Below are 17786 nucleotides of genomic sequence, written 5' to 3'. Positions count from 1 at the left end.
TACCTGAGGAACCGACGTCTGACGTTTGATGTTATGCACTCGGGTAATGCTACCGTGTCCCTCCCCAACTGCAGCTTACGGATGCCTCAGCCGTCACAGTCCACTGTGCTCGACCTGTTTAACAGTCGTGACATATGTGGGTGGAGAACAGCAGCGTGTGTGCCGCTTGCCATTTATAACTGGATGAGGCGTTCGGTTTGGCCACGGAGATATGAACAAATAGAGTGGTAGTCTGACCAACAGAGCTTGGATGGCGCGTACAGGTACAGCTGCCCATGCAGCTTCAACACGATACCACAGTTCATCAAGAGTAGTGACTGGCGTATTGCGACGAGTCAGTTGCTCGGCCACCATTCACTAGATGTTTTCAATTGGTGAGAGATCTGGAGAATGTGCTGGCCAGGGCAGCAGTAGAACACTTTCTGAATCCAGAAAGGCCCGTACAGTACCTGCAACATGCGGTCGTGCATTATCCTGTTGAAATGTAGGGTCTCGCAGGGATCGAATGAAGGGTAGAGCCACGTGTCGTAACACATCTGAGATGTAAAGTATACTGTTCAAAGTGCCGTCAATGTGAACAAAAGGTGACCGAGACGTTTAACCAATGGCACCCAATACCATCACGCCAGGTGATACGCCAGTATGGCGATGACGAATACACGCTTCCAATGTGCGTTCACCGCGATGTCGCCAAACACGGATGCGACCATCATGGTGCTGTAAATAGACCCCGGATTCATCCGAAAAAATGACGTTTTGCCATTCGTGCACCCAGGTTCGTCGTTGAGTACACCATCGCAGGCGCTCCTGTCTGTGATGCAGCGTCAAGGGTAACCGCAGCCATGGTTTCCGAGCTGATAGTCCATACTGCTGCAAACGTCGTCGAACTGTTCGTGCAGATGGTTTTGTCTTGTAGACGTCCGTATCTGTTGACTCAGGGATCGAGAAGTGGCTGCACGATCCGTTACAGCCATGCGGATAAGATGCCTGTCATCTCGACTGCTAGTGATAGGAGGCCGTTGGGATCCAGCACGGCGTTCTGTATTACCCTCCTGAACCCACTGATTCCATATTCTGCTAACAGTCATTGGATCTCGACCAACACGAGCAGCAATGTCGCGATACGATAAACCGCAATCGCGATAGGCTACAATCCGACCTTTATCAACGTCTGAAACGTGATGGTACGCATTTCTCCTCCTTACACGAGGCATCACAACAACGTTTCACCAGGCAACGCCGGTCAACTGCTGTTTGTGTATGAGAAATCGGTTGGAAACTTTCCTCATGTCGGCACGTTGTAGGTGTCGCCACCGGCACCAACCTTGTGTGAATGCTCTGAAAAGCTATTCATTTGCATATCACAGCATCTTTTTCCTGTCGGTTAAATTTCGCGTCTGTAGCACGTGTATATTGGTGTAGCAATTTTAATGGCCAGTAGTGTATGTTCCAGTCGATGTACAAATCGACATCTTTCAGTATGTGGAACTATGGCTGAACTGATGTACGGAAGTGACATCCTGGACTCTCAGTCACGCCCTTGTATCGGTCCAGTGATAGAATGTTCCCTCGTACATGGAAGTGTTAGATTACTTGCTATTTGTCTTGTAGATGAACATCTACAATAGTGTCCGAGTTTCATGTTCTACCCGCCTAAATCTCAAAGGTAATAGCGAGTTTTTTTTTTTTTTTCCTCATGAGATGATATGATACTCCTAGTTGTCTTATGTGCTGATTATAAGCCCGTGATGTAATTACCGCCTGTGGAGCCAATCACTTAGCAGTTAGGGGACTGATGACCACAGATGTTAAGTCCCATAGTGCTCAGAGCCATTTGAACTTAGCAGTTTTCGATGAGGTGGCTGTCCTTCCACGCTTGGGTCCAGTGTAGGTGGCTGTTAAAGTACGTTCTCACCTGATTCATAGTCGGTATTGTAGTAGTGCATATTTTGGGAGATACTCTACATAAATTTTATTTCATAAGTTTAGAGAGAATAAAAGGACCTGAATACATTTCGTGAAATGAGTAGAATATCTAAACATAGAAAATTTGCTATGTCCGAGTATTATTACCATAGATGTACGCCCATAAGTTACGGACTTCTAAGGTGAAATTCGCCAAAAACCGTAGTCTAAACACTGAGTAATGGAGAAATGCTCGTAGAAATTTAATAGGAATTACACGAAAACTAAAAAAGTGTATTAGGAAGAATATTGTACAGGTGTGGAGGACATACTTAACACGCGTGAGAAACGTGAATCTGGGTCGCTTGGGCTAATGCTTCCAGTTGACCTGCATTATAGTAGTAAATGTTAAATGTCTGATTATTATCTGAAATAATTCTTTGTAATCATCGTAACAACTATTGCCGAAATCATGATTCGTATCACGTTGACATGTGCAACATCTAGAATCATCAGCCCTTCCTATGACGCCGAGGAATGTTTGATGCATTAGGACACAAATCGATTGATCTCGCTGAATGACATGCGTGGCTTCATGCTTGAGAGATTTTCCGCAGATTTCAAGTAGAAATGTTATTGCGTAAGCAAATGGACTTCCCGATCTGGTCAACTGATTTAAAATAACTGTGCGCTATCATAAATAAGGCAGATTTTATTCTTGTGTAATCGGAACTTGTTTTCCACACTGACGACGCAGTCGTTGGTGATAAGTCAATCTTCAGTGTCCTCTCTTCCGTAAGCTACCACCTCAGCTGGAGATAACCAGTTATCGTGGGTGTACTGTGTAGTAAATAATGCCGCTGCGAAGTTGCATTTGACGCCGTAATACGCACTTGCGGCGGTCTTTGGGGACTTGGTGGTGAGGATACCGTCTCAAAGCAGAAACGAATAAAACATTCAGAGGAGCGAGTGCTGGAGAAAAAGTCTCCCAAGAGGTTACGGGAGTGTTATGGAATTATTCGCTGAAGACGATGCAAAATATTTGTATTCAGTTTCATTCATAGTGGAATTTCTTCTGTATCTATGATGAATATTTCAAAGTACACAGTATGCGGGAGAAAAACAGATCATTTCCAGAGGTACCAAAACCAGTCATTGGAAATAACTCGCTTGATAAAGATTTAACAGTTTTAAATAGTACTGGAATGGAATAAAACGGATGTCTTTTGTGTTTACTAGTAAAATGTGCATCTTATGAAAAGATATCGAAATGTACGAAAACTGTATCACATAGAAAACATTGTTCCATTCCACGTTCTTGCTATGGTGACAAGGTTAGTTTTACCTGTGTTATTTCCCGTCCATATGAGCACATCGGGTACATAAATTACAAACAGTCTAATCTTATAGTAGTGTATCCTCATGCTGCCAGTATGATGCTTACGCAGGAAAGTACATTGAAAGCTCACTTAGTGATATACCGAGCATCTCATCACGCTAACATACCTTTTCCATTGTTTGTAATTGTCCATAAAACTTACTATATCTATCGACATGGATGTGTGTGAGAATAGCCTATGGCACATTTTGGGAAAAAAAGTATGTCGCCTTAATTTAACAATATATTTACTGCTATAAAATCGACACTATATTCGAGGCGTTAACAGGAAGTGCATCCCACTTCGGAATGTAATAACAAATTCTAACGTCATGCTTCTGGCAACCGTCTTCCATATGTCTACAAAGTCTTCTTTGAGGCGACGCCACAGGGGCGGCTTGGGCTTCGGTGATGATGAAGACAACACAACGCACAATCCACGAGCGAAGAGAATCTCCAACCCGCCCCCGGTGCCTCGTAGGCAAACACGTTACCGATCAGCTAAGCAGCCGGACGAGCTACACCTGTTGTCCTTGGTGCACTGTTTCGCCACTGTCTTCGCTTTCAACATTGTTTTTACTTTTAACAGCTTTAATCTGGAAGTCAATTCACAGAGAAATTAGAGCTCATACAGAAGTTTATCAAAAGTCGTTCATCCCACACCCTTTTCGCAAATATATTCGATTGTATACTCGAATGAATACGTAGGTGTAGATACATGTTGTGCAAATAAATACTTAGATTTTTAACGTCGTCAGCAGACCGATGCAAGTTTGAGGTTAGTTTTATATTTTGGCTTACAGCTTCGACAGAGTAGTTTCATTACAACAGCACTGCGTATCAAGTTGATGTATCCGTCCTCCTTCTTGCCTGAAGTTTGTATCATCATCATTGAAACAACATGTATTTTTTTCTTATGCTCACCGTACAGCATAGTACTTACACTCTTAAAACAGCTCACTGGTTACTCTGTAGTGCTGTAAACGGTGTAGAAACTGCTAGCAGGCGATCTCTTGACTCTCTGTGGCTTCGAAAGTAGCTTTCAAACTCACCGACTGCAAGCCGCATTCCTCGAGCTCTTTCGTAGACAATTTTCCAATAATAGGTAACAAGAGGCGTCCCATCGCAACTCCATTTGCCTGTTTATAGCACTTCTCATTAAATAAAAAGTACATGAAACTCAACAAATGGATAAAAAGGTTTAACAAACCGAGCCCCAATTAACAGCAACGAATCAGACAGAGGAACACGAGTGAAGAGAGAGACCACGTCAAAGTTTCTAAGATATCAGAGTCATTCAAAAACATTCCTTCTAGTCGACGTGAGAAATGCTGAAAGTCCTGCCGGTCTAGGCATTAGGAAATGAATAATTCCATCTGATGATGACTGGGGTACTGATAAAAGCCAAGGTGCTTTAATCAGTCTCCTTCTTATTCTTTTCCACTTCAGGACAATTTACGCACCGATAACTGAGTGGTGTTATGGAGTGGGGAGACAAAATGATGCATGGGCGTACTGACCTCCAGGTCTTTGAACATAGTAGATTCACCAGTCAACGATATGGTGTACTCCTTTCCCATAAGCGTCTTTTTACGAGTGCATTCGGACCCGGCTTCATTTCTATGGATGACAATCCACAGACCAATATCCTTAACATCGGTTTGTTGCAGGATTATCGAACATATTCTCAATTAGAATATAATGAATATCCTTGAGACAGAGAAGTTGCTGTCCATGCATCAGATCGGCTTTAGAAAGCATCGCTCCTGCGAAACGCAACTCGCCCTTTTTTCACATGATATCTTGCGAACCATGGATGAAGGGTATCAGACGGATGCCATATTCCTTGGCCTCAGGAAAGCGTTTGACTCGGTGCCCCAGCGCAGACTCCTAACTAAGGTACGAGCATATGGGATTGGTTCCCAAATATATGAATGGCTCGAAGACTCCTTAAGTAATAGAACCCAGTACGTTGTCCTCGATGGTGAGTGTTCATCGGAGGTGAGAGTATCATCTAGAGTGCGCCAGGGAAGTGTGGTAGGTCCGCTGTTGTTTTCTATCTACATAAATGATCTTTTGGATAGGGTGGATAGCAATGTGCGGCTGTTTGCTGATGATGCTCTGGTGTACGGGAAGGTGTCGTCGTTGACTGACTGTAGGAGGATACAAGATGACTTGGACAGGATTTGTGATTGGTGTAATGAATAGCTGCTAACTCCAAATATAGATAAATGTAAATTATTGCAGATGAATAGGAAAAAGAATCCTGTAATGTTTGAATACTCCATTAGTAGTGTAGCGCTTGACACAGTCACGTCGATTAAATATTTGGGCGTAACACTGCAGAGCGATATGAAGTGGGACAAGCATGTAATGGCAGTTGTGGGGAAGGCGGATAGTCGTCTTCGGTTCATTGGTAGAATTTCGGAAAGATGTGGTTCATCTGTAAAGGAGACCGCTTATAAAACACTAATACGACCTATTCTTGAGTACTGCTCGAGCGTTTGGGATCCCTATCAGGTCGGATTGAGGGAGGACATAGAAGCAATTCAGAGGCGGGCTGCTAGATTTGTTACTGGTAGGTTTGATCATCACAGAAATGCTTCAGGAACTCCGGTGGGAGTCCCTGGAGGAAAGGAGACGTTCTTTTCGTGAATCGCTACTGAGGAAATTTAGAGAACCAGCATTTGAGGCTGACTGCAGTACAATTTTACTGCCGCCAACTTACATTTCGAGGAAAGACCACAAAGAGAAGGTAAGTGAGATTAGGGCTCTTACAGAGGCATATAGGCAGTCATTTTTCCCTCGTTCTGTTTGGGAGTAGAACAGGGAGAGAAGATGCTAGTTGTAGTACGAGGTACCCTCCACCACGCACCGTATGGTGGATTGCGGAGTATGTATGTAGATGCAGATGTAGACCACATCAAACTGGGCAAGTAGAGGAGCTATTTGAAAGAGGGGGTATTTGGCGAATGTACTGACCTGCCCGTTCCCCCGACTTGAATCCCATCGAGTGCGTGTTGGATGCATTGGGAGCGCGTATTGCAGCATGTCCTGACCGTCGTGAGCTACAGCTAGCGGTGGAAGCCACGGATCACACCGACTATATCGGTTATCACTGATAAAAATAGTAGTTATTCTCAATGTTCGTAAGATGCATAATTTGATATACAATACTTACAGAGTGGGTCAGGCGAAGGGTGCTTCCAAGAGAATTAATAAACTACCATGATTTCTTTCCTTAGTTGCAGGTAGAATTTCAGCTTGTCCATATAGTCACAGCCTCACTTCTTTGAATACAACTATTGATTTCAGATTTGTCACTTGATTATGGTATCTGCTGTGAGAGATCAGTATCTTGTCTATTATAAGAACAGACACCAACACATTCATAATTTATGCTTGGATGACCGAGTTCTGAAGTAGGGGGCTCTGGTAGCTCTAACGTTGGCAATAAATGGAATTCATTGTGAAAAGTGGCAGGATTGAGTAGCTCAACAATCTAACAGATGGCAGCATGTTAGCGGAATGGAAACCACTTAAGAAAACGTTATGTCCTAAATGTACAAAGAATAGTGTATAATTTCCGTGTTACGTATTAGATATGAGCCACCGAAGGCCAAAAAAGTATACGATTAAAAATTATATTACAAAATGTCGGTTTAATAATGTAAAATACTGACTCTTTCATGGATTGTTATATTTCATAGTATGCTATAACATCTCCAAGGGATGGTGATAAAACTTTACGCTTTTTAAATTAAAGAAAACAAAGTTTGTGAGTCTAAAACTTAATCCAGAAACTTGGTTAATTAATCAGGGTGCAAATTTTTAAATTGATATTACATGTGATGCAAGAGTGGCCGAGAGATGATACAGAGGTATAGTCGGCCGGGGTAGCCGAGCGGTTCTAGGCGCTACAGTCTGGAACCGCGCGACTCCTACGGTCTCAGGTTCGAATCCTGCCTCGGGAATGGATGTGTGTGATGTCCTTAGATTAGTTAGATTTAAGTAGTTCTAAGTTCTAGGGGACTGATGACCTCAGAAGTTAAGTCCCATAGCGCTCAGAACCATTTAACCCATTTGAACAGAAGTATAATGGTATGATTTGACTTCTCTAACTCGATGCCTACCGTATTTACATTAAATGACACTAATTATTATCAGGACTGTTATTTCTGTCTAGACCAAATCATTGTATGATCTTGAAGGTATTCACGCATAGACATGCATCTGCAAGAGATGCAGGTCATTACAAGACACCTGTGTGTGGAAACATCATGTTCCAGAGTGGACCTTCTCAAACTGCTGCAAAAGACGCAGTTACAAAAAAGGTTCAAATGGCTCTGAGCACTCTATGGGACTTAACATCTGAAGTCATCAGTCCACTAGAACTTAGAACTGCTTAAACCTAACTAACCTAAGGACATCACACACATCCATGCCCGAGGGAGGATTCGAAGCTGCGACCGTATCACCCGCGCGGTTCCAGACTGAAGCGCCTAGAACTGCTCGGCCACCGCGGCTGGCAAGACAGAGTTACGCTGGCCATAAAAAGTAATGCATATTTGGTCCATCGACTATTCTCTTTGGATGGGGAGGGTGGGACTGATGTTTTAAATGGTACCAATAGCTGTCACTCTGTGGATTGCTGACCATTTGCTGCCGGCACAGTGAAGCTGCAGCCCACATAGGCTGTTGATTACATGTGGTAGCGATGTTACTGAGTGCTGACACCCCAGACGTTTATGGAAATTATTGCTCCCTAGTCGCAGTAGTTTAGTTAATAAATATTATGATGATAATACGACCACAGCCTAACCATAAAGTTATCCACGATCAGCTTCAGGAAAGGTTTATGGTTCCGCTGCCATTGGATTATCATTTGTCATGGTCAGGACAGAAATCTGTAAGGTTGTGTACCGCATGCTGTAAGCCAAAATCACAAAAATCAGCAGGTAGCCATATGTGCGTCTCTGCTTGCTCGTCATGAACTTGCTCGAGAACATCAACGACCATTACTACCTGTATCGTTACTGGTGACAAGAAATGATGGCTTAATGTTAACAGAAGGGAAAGAAAGGAAAGGTTGAGCACAAATTTTGTATTCATTTGTCAAGAATTGGTTTTTGAAGTCATTCTGCACCCAACTTATTCACCTGGTCTTGTGCCATCAGATCTTCACCTTTTCCACTTTATAGTGAACAGCCTAGAAGGAACTTCCCTTCTCCATAACAATGTGCTCCGAACATAGCTAAACGAACTCTTACTAGTGGGACAAAGTTTGTATAGCCCCACGTTGTGTTATTGCCAAATTTATTCAAGATGGCGGATCCAAGATGGCGACGATAGATATGGCAATGTCGCAATTACGTCATGGCAGGAAGTTCCGATTTTGGCGAGAAAATAGATCAGTGAGGCTACCTCCACTAACCTAACCCCCTCCCCCTCTCCTCCCTCACCCCCTCTCCCCAACAAAATGGCGGGAAGTTCAAATTTTGGTGGGAAAAGGTCGGGCAACCTCCGCCTAAGAAGATGGCGGGAAAATAGGTCAGTTGGGCAACCTCCACTAACCTAAGTCATCCTATCACCACGTCTTCCTTGTAATTGGCGGGAAAAGGACAGCCTGTGCTGGGCTGCTGTGTAGGATGTATGTAGTTCTTTACTGTGCAAGTAGTGTTTATTTGAACAATTTGAGTTGTCATCCAGTGTATTCACCATGAGGTCCAGTGTACAACTGACCTAGTACACAGTACCGCCACCAAAGGACACTGTCTGAGATGGCGGTCTCGGGAGAAAAGGCAGGAACCAATAGGAACCCCGAATCCAGTCACATGTTAGACTTCAACAAGTAGGATGGCTGTATCTGGTACCATCATTGAAGGGGGTAATGGGCAGCCTCAGCAGCTCTGCGACCTCAGTCTCACTCAATCAAGCAACACCAGCAGCAGCAGAAGAAGAAGAAGAAGAAGAACCATGATGTGTCAACAGCAGTCGCAATCCAGGACAGCCCTGCAGAACAGAAAGAAGTGGAAAAGTAAGTATCCCATATGACATCTTTGTCTGTGGTTAGTATTATTATCATTATTGGTTATTTTTACATCTTGGTCCATATGTAACACTTCCTCCTCTTTGTTCAGCAGTCCAAGCTTGCAGGATCAAGCACCAACATGTTGACCTCTGCCACTCCCAGAACTACAACAATCTTGTCGAGACCTAAACACTGACCTCACCCACATAGCCCACTTACTGGAGCAGGACAAGGAGCTGTTATTATATGTCCTACTCATCGATTTGTGTGGTCTGCCCTAACACATCGAACACTGCTTGTGGTCCTAAACAACAGCAAGATGGGGGACAGTACTGATCACCAACATAAGACTCATCCCAGCAGATCATTCCTGTGCTAGTGCAGGCACGGTCTGCAGATGCAGTCGATAAGAAGGCATCAAGTGTATCAATTTCTTTCAGTTCTACATACAATTTAACTGTGAGTGGAACGAAACATGTAAATGTTGGTATATGGTTAAAATGGCTCTGAGCACTATGGGACTTAACATCTGAGGTCATCAGTCCCCTAGAACTTAGAACTACTTAAACTTAACTAAACTAAGGGCATCACACACATCCATGCCCAGGACAGGATTCGAACCTGCGACCATTGCAGTCACGCAGTTCCAGACTGAAGCACCTAGAACCACTCTGCCACTGCGACCGGCAAATATTGGTATAGAAGCACATCATGAGTGGGGCTTGCATGCGAGAATAGAAACTGAAAATGCATTGATGGGTGTTAAAATATCAGTTTATGAGTTCGACTGGGACGAAATACTGTATGTCGTGCAGAGAGTTACTTCAATCAGCAGATGACTATGTTATTATCCAACTTGTAGCCTCCCCCCCCTCCCCCCCCCCAGACATTCGCCTTACTGGTGTAACACTATCTCAACAGTGTATGAGGACTCTGCACCATGTGCGATATCAGGTGAAAAGTGTGTTTATCTATGGCACACCTCAGTTATGAACTTATACGATCTGAATACTGGGCTATGCCTTGCATTGGAGAGATTGAATCGTTGGTCGCCGAAAATGGACTCTGCATACAACGATGTTGTAACCGTGCTACATGTGCGTAGTGTGCATGTTGATGATTTGGAACACTACCTTTGTTTGCACATGAATTCTGAACTAAAAGAGAAACAGATTAAATGTGCGTGTGAAAAAAAAAGTGCTGTGAGGCATTCATTGGCTTAAGGGAAATACGCGCGGAATTTATTGCATACCAAAAAGCTTTGCTTGGGATATACTGAACAGGTACGAAGAAGAAGATGATGATGTTTTTGAGATACTACATCCGCTGTATGATACTTCAATAAATAAAGTATATATATATATATATATATATATATATATATATATATATATATATATATATATATAATATCAAACTGTGTCTGTGCTTTATTTCATAACTCTCTCATTATGATCCACGTATTAAGCTTATTAGGCCTAACAGCCTCCTCCCATGAACCATGGACCTTGCCGTTGGTGGGGAGGCTTGCGTCCCTCATCGATACAGATGGCCGTAACGTAGTTGCAACCACAACGGAGGGGTATCTGTTGAGAGGCCAGACAGACGTGTGGTTCCTGAAGAGGGGCAGCAGCCTTTTCAAGAGTTGCAGGGGCAACAGTCTAGATAATTGACTGATCTGGCCTTGTAACATTAACCAAAACGGCCTTGCTGTGATGGTACTGCGAACGGCTGAAAGAGGGCATGCAGCTATACTGTATGATTAAATGATGATGACGTCCTCTTGGGTAAAATATTCCGGAGGTAAAATAGTCCCCCATTCCGATCTCCGGGCGGGGACTACTCAAGAGGACGTCGTTATCAGGAGAAAGAAAACTGGCGTTCTACGGATCGGAGCGTGGAATGTCAGATCCCTTAATCGGGCAGGTAGGTTAGAAAATTTAAAAATGGAAATGGATAGGTGAAAGTTAGATATAGGGGGAATTAGTGAAGTTCGGTGGCAGGAGGAACAAGCCTTTGGTCAGATGAATACAGGGTTATAAATACAAAATCAAATAGGGGTAATGCAGGAGTAGGTTTAATAATGAATAAAAAAATGGAAGTGCGGGTAAGCTACTACAAACAGCATAGTGAACGCATTATTGTGGCCAAGATAGACACAAAGCCCATGCCTACTACAGTAGTACAAGTTTATATGCCAACTAGCTCTGCAGATGATGAACAAATGGATGAAATGTGTGGTGTCACCGCCAGACACCACACTTGCTAGGTGGTAGCCTTTATATCGGCGGCGGTCCGGTAGTATACGTCGGACCCGCGTGTCGCCACTATCAGTGATTGCAGACCGAGCGCCGCCACACGGCAGGTCTAGAGAGACGTCCTAGCACTCGCCCCAGTTGTACACCCGACTTTGCTAGCGATGGTTCACTGACAAATTACGCTCTCATTTGCCGAGACGATAGTTACCATAGCCTTCAGCTACGTCATTTGCTACGACCTAGCAAGGCGCCATTACCATTTGCTATTTATCTTGTGATGCATGTACCGTCAGACCGATGTTCACCAATTATGGATTAAAGTTAAGTATTCCAGAAGCTACGTACTTTTTTTACTAGACTCAACTCCTTTAACTGTTCCAGACCTCACGCCAGCCTGCGTGAGCTTAACGCGTGCCTTTCGGCTATCTCATAGTGGCTTGGCTGTCTTGCCAAGTCACAACAAAATGTATGATGAGATAAAAGAAATTATTCGGGTAGTGAAGGGAGATGAAAATTTAATAGTCATATGTGACTGGACTTCTAAGGGAGAGAAGGAAACATAGTAGGTGAATATGGATCGGGGGGAAGAAATGAAAGAGGAAGCCGTCTGGTAGAATTTTGCACAGAGCATAACTTAATCATAGCTAACACTTGGTTCAAGAATCATAAAAGAAGGTTGTATACATGGAAGAATCCTGGAGATACTAAAAGGTACCAGATAGATTATATAATATTAAGACAGAGATTTAGGAACCAGGTTTTAAATTGTAAGACATTTCCAGGGGCAGCTGTGGACTCTGACCACAATCTATTGGTTATGAACTGTAGATTAAAACTGAAGAAACTGCAAAAAGGTGGGAATTTAAGGATATGGGACCTGGAGAAACTGAAAGAACCAGAGGTTGTACTGAGTTTCAGGGAGAGCATAAGGGAAAAATTGACAGGAATGAGGGAAAGAAACACTGTAGAAGAAGAATGGGTGTTTCTGAGGGATGGAGTAGTGAAGGCAGCAGACGATCAAGTAGGTAAAAAGACGAGGGCTAATAGAAATCCTTGGATAACAGTAGAAATATTGAATTTAATTGATGAAAGGAGAAAATATAAAAATGTAGTAAACGAAGCAGTCAAAAAGGAATACAAACGTCTCAAAAATGAGAAGGAAAGGGAGTGCAAAATGGCTAAGCAGGGATGGCTAGAGGACAAATGTAAGAATGTAGAGGCTTATCTCACTAGGGGTAAGATAGATACTGCCTACAGGAAAATTAAAGAGACATTTGGAGATGGTACCCAGTTCTAAGCAAAGAAGGGAAGGCAGAAAGGTGGAAGGAGTATATGGAGGGTTTATACAAGGGCTATGTACTTGAGGACAATATTATGGAAATGGACGAGGGTGTAGATGAAGACGAAATGGGAGATAAGATACTGCGTGAAGAGTTTGACAGAGCACTGAAAGACCTGAGTCGAAACAAGGTCCCGGGAGTAGACAACATTCCATTAGAACTACTGACGGCCTTGAGAGAGCCAGTCCTGACAAAACTCAAACATCTGGTGAGCAAGATGTATGAGTCAGGCGAAATACCCTCAGACTTCAAGAAGAATATAATAATTCCAAACCCAAAGAAAGCAGATGTTGACAGATGTGTAAATTACCGAACTATCAGTTTAATAAGTCACAGCTGCAAAATACTAAAGTGAATTCTTTACAGACGAATGGAAAAACTGGTAGAAGCGGACCTCGGGGAAGATCAGTTTGGATTCCGTAGAAATGTTGGAAGACGTGAGGCAATACTAACCTTACGACTTATCTTAGAAGAAAGATTAAGAAAAGGCAAACCTACGTTTCTAGCATTTGTAGATTTAGAGAAAGCTTTTGAAAATTTTAACTGGAATACTCTCTTTCAAATTCTGAAGGTGGCAGGGGTAAAATACAGAGAGCGAAAGGCTATTTACAATTTGTACAGACACCAGATGGCAGTTATAAGAGTCGAGGGGCATGAAAGGGAAGCAGTGGTTGGGAAGGGAGTGAGACAGGGTTGTAGCCTTTCCCCGATGTTATTCAATCTGTATATTGAGCAAACAGTAAAGGAAACAAAAGAAAAATTTGGAGTAGGTATTAAAATTCATGGATAAGAAATTGAGGTTCGCCGATGACATTGTAATTCTGTCAGAGACACCAAAGGACTTGGAAGAGCAGTTGAACGGAATGGACAGTGTCTTGAAAGGAGGATATAAGATGAACATCAACAAAAGCAAAACGAGGATAATGGAATGTAGTCGAATTAAGTCAGGTGATGCTGAGGGATTTAGATTAGGAAATGAGACTCTTAAAGTAGTAAAGGAGTTTTGCTATTTAGGGATTGTAATAACTGATGACGGTCGAAGTAGAGAGGATATAAAATGTAGACTGGCAATGGCAAGGAAAGCGTTTCTGAAGAAGAGAAATCTAGTATAGATTTAAGTGTCAGGAAGTCGTTTCTGAAAGTATTTGTATGGAGTGTAGCCATGTATGGAAGTGAAACATGGACGATAAATAGTTTAGACAAGAAGAGAATAGAAGCTTTCGAAATGTGGTGCTACAGAAGAATGCTGAAGATTAGATTGGTAGATCACATAACTAATGAGGAGGTATTGAATAGAATTGGGGAGAAGAGGAGTTTGTGGCACAATTTGACAAAAAGAAGGGACCGGTTGGTAGGACATGTTTGGAGGCATCGAGGGATCACAAATTTAGCATTGGAGGGCAGCGTGGAGAGCTGCATCAAACCAGTCTCAGGACTGAAGACCACAACAATAACAACAACAGGCCTAACAGCATTATTTTTCAGTGCTACACGTATAATGATGCAGCATCAGCAGACAGTTAGCCCAAAGATCTCTTCAGCAGTAATTGACAAAATGAATGATGAATTTACTCTTCATCTGTAAAACATATATAGACGATTTCTCTGTGTAACCAACACAGCTCAGTTGGTTAAGTGATGGAGCTATAGTAGCTACACATACTATTACCATCCTTACAAGCGTACCATTCTATATACGTCAACTACTTGTCAGTACCTATCGTAGTTAGTACCATGGCATGGTGGCTGAAACATCCTCATCATAAGGACTTTGTTGTCGGTGAGTGGTACTGTGAAGATGCAAAAGGAGACCTGAAGAAGAGGAAGAACGTAATTCTCCTTTCTGATAATACAGAGCAATTATTGAAGGTCCATCCAATTGTAGCAAGAGTAATGTCCTCATGACGCTGCTAACACGTGTAGATGGAGTTCGATTTGAATATGTTTGTGTATTCTCAAAAACACTGTTCCAGCCTAAGTATCAGCTATTACAGGAGATACTGCGCGGTGTAGATTGTGTTACATACACGACATTCAGTGAAAGCGGTGATATCCCTCCACCTCAAAAAGCAAAGCCAAACACTGTCTTCATATCTGACGATGTTGCTGCGGTAAACCAAGACCAAATTCGAAAATATTTCGGTTTCGGTGGTGAGATGGGTTCTGGTGTATTTTATCTGAGCCAAACACATTCCAGAATCCCGAAATACTTGGTAAGGGATAATGCAAACCTCATTATAGCCTTCAATCAAGACAATCTGATTTCAAAACACATTTACCACCACATCTAGGAACTGACATGTCGTTCAATGATTTTATAAAGATATGTGCTGAATGCTGGAATCATTCACAGTATGGGTTTCTCGTTATTGATAAAACAAGAAAACTAAATGATGGTAGGTAGAGGCGAAACTTTCAAGTTTCTTTATATGTAGCCTGTTAAGAGAGGTTAGTACATCACTATACGCTGCACCATGGACAATTTCGCACGCATGCCTGGCTCTCCATGCGAGAGAATGGGTGTACATTGGTTGCGAAAGTTCAGGCTATTGTGCATAAAGTTGGAGGTATGCACAGGGAACTAGAGACGTATTACCAGACTCTTCTGAGAATGGCCAATGTGTTAAATGAGTTAGTTAATGAAATCGGTAAGAAAGTCACCGACTTCAATGAAAAGGTCAAGGCTATTGAGAGAAAAATAGGTGTAGACTTCATTGTTTTTGAGAAGGGGGAGCAGGCACATTGTAAGAGGAAGAAGAAAAGAGGATATATAAAGCCTCACGCTGCGGAGACGTCTGATTCGTATACACCGAGATGTCAACTAAGCAGAAAGTCATTGAAGCGCGGACTGCCGTTCGAGAGAAATTACGGTTGCTGCAAATAGATCGACAGCAAACACCAAGAGAGACCTTCAAGCCGGTTACTGAATCTCTCAGGCAGCTCTCAGTAAAAGCAAAACCACGCGATAACGTTGGTTTAGCCACTGACAAATTTATTATCCGTCGCGCCCCTGGTCAGACAGAACATTCGGCGTTATCAGAGGGAAATGGAAATGAGCGTTTGGCGTCATTGGCCGGGAGTTCCAGCCGCCTGGGTGCAGGTCTTATTACATACGACGTCACGTTGGGCGACCTTCGTTCCGGATGGGGATGAAATTATGATTATGGCAGAACAACACCCAGCACCTGAGCGGAGAAAATCCCCGACCCAGCCGGGAATCGAATCCGGGCCCATAGGACAGCAATCCATCACGCTGACCGCTCTGCTAGCGGGGCGGACTATCTGGTGAAGACCGTACAAGTTAGGCAGGCATCCTATGTATGTAACAGATGACGCAATACAGATTGGTGATAGGCGGTTTGAGAGAACTCTTGGCTTAATGAATCTTTTTTTCCTAAGACCTACAAAAAACCTATAAATTATTCAGTTTGATAGGGAAAGTACCGCGAAATACTGCATTTGGCTGATGTACAAAGATCGGAAAAATCCTGAGCAACAATAAATATGTAACCATTACAAAACCAGTACTTGATGGCGAAAACAACAACAGCAGCAGCAGCAGCGGCTAAGGTATTGACATTGAGCAGTGAACAACTGAATCCCGCAATATGACGACCCCAACGAGCCATCGGAAAAGGACTATACGTGAAACCGCACAGAAAAGGGCTTGGACTATTCATAATTTAAAAAATGCCCATTAGCGGTCCTACCAGATCGACCACTCACAAATTGTGATTTTATTAAGTTTGTTAGAAAAAAATTCAACGTTCCAAGATTCCGTGGTGTGTTTGTGAGGGATACATTACCGAAGATTGTGTGGAAAACTGGTAAATCTGGTATTGTGAATTTAGATGTTGCTGGAGGGCCCGGCACCCACTGGGTCTACTATTTTGACTCATTTGGTGACCTGCAACCACCAAAGAATACTTCACTCACAGAAGACGTGTATTTACAATTTTCGGTGCTATCAGGACTTTAATACACACCTATGCAGACATTTATGCATCATGTTTCTCTTGACGTTTGTAAATAAAAAGAAGCAGACTACATGAGGAGCTTTAAACACTCCTTCATCAGTTTAGGTTCAGATGGAATGTTAAAAAAACAATCATCTGTATTGAGTGCAAATTACTGACGACCAATTGATTTGAGCATTGTGAATGGAGTATTGCATTGACTGGACTGGAGACGTATAATGGCATCCCAAACATCACCTAAAATAACAACAAACTGCATCTGGGTATTAATGGTGAAAAAGACATTGTGGAAATAGAACTGGATACACACGATATCGACGATTTAAATGATGTATTAAAGCAGTCTGGAAAAGGTACTGAGCTACGTGCAAACATCAATACCCTTAAATCTGAAATAAGGAATGTAAATGCAACGATTGACTTTAACCAGAAAGTTCAATAAGGCGCCTACTGGGTTTCACGAAAGGGCAGGTTTTGAAGAAGAATCCTAGTAAATTTAACAAGTCTAATCACACTGTGAACAAACTGCCCGTCAGCACAATCAGAGTCGAGTGTAACATTGCAACGAACTCCTATCTCAACGACAGTCTGATTCATACTATTTATGGAATCTTTCCCTCAGTTGCAACAGAGTATGAGGTCTTAGGGACACCTGCCAATGCAATATACCTCCCACTGCCAGCTCAGACACTGGGCTGTTTGGAGCCGCTTACTGTAGACCAGAATAATCAACTTGTTGACTTTCGTGGTGAGGAAATCATCGTACGATTACATCTAAGGCAGGATGGGTGTACGGTATAAAAGCAGTCCTCGCAATCCACAGCATGCCACTTCGCTGGCGAACCGCAGACTTATAACATACGTGAACTACGAGTCTCTTAACACAGTTGGCTTGAA

The 17786-nt window shown here is 42.8% G+C and overlaps 1 long non-coding RNA gene across 1 annotated transcript in view; it reads right to left on the bottom strand.

Moving 5' to 3' along the window:
* Positions 1–9170: 9170 nt before the first annotated feature.
* The window catches only part of LOC126419881 (uncharacterized), a 41288-nt gene continuing 32672 nt past the window's right edge, over positions 9171–17786 (bottom strand). Inside the window, exon 3 of the long non-coding RNA XR_007576019.1 lies at positions 9171–9295. This is a non-coding gene — a long non-coding RNA (uncharacterized LOC126419881). The remainder of the gene's footprint in view (positions 9296–17786) is intronic.

This window comes from Schistocerca serialis, chromosome 9 (genome assembly GCF_023864345.2).
Source record: "Schistocerca serialis cubense isolate TAMUIC-IGC-003099 chromosome 9, iqSchSeri2.2, whole genome shotgun sequence".
Classification (NCBI taxonomy): domain Eukaryota; kingdom Metazoa; phylum Arthropoda; class Insecta; order Orthoptera; family Acrididae; genus Schistocerca; species Schistocerca serialis.
Note: the sequence above shows the minus strand (reverse complement) of the source record. Positions and strands in the feature narration are given on the sequence as shown.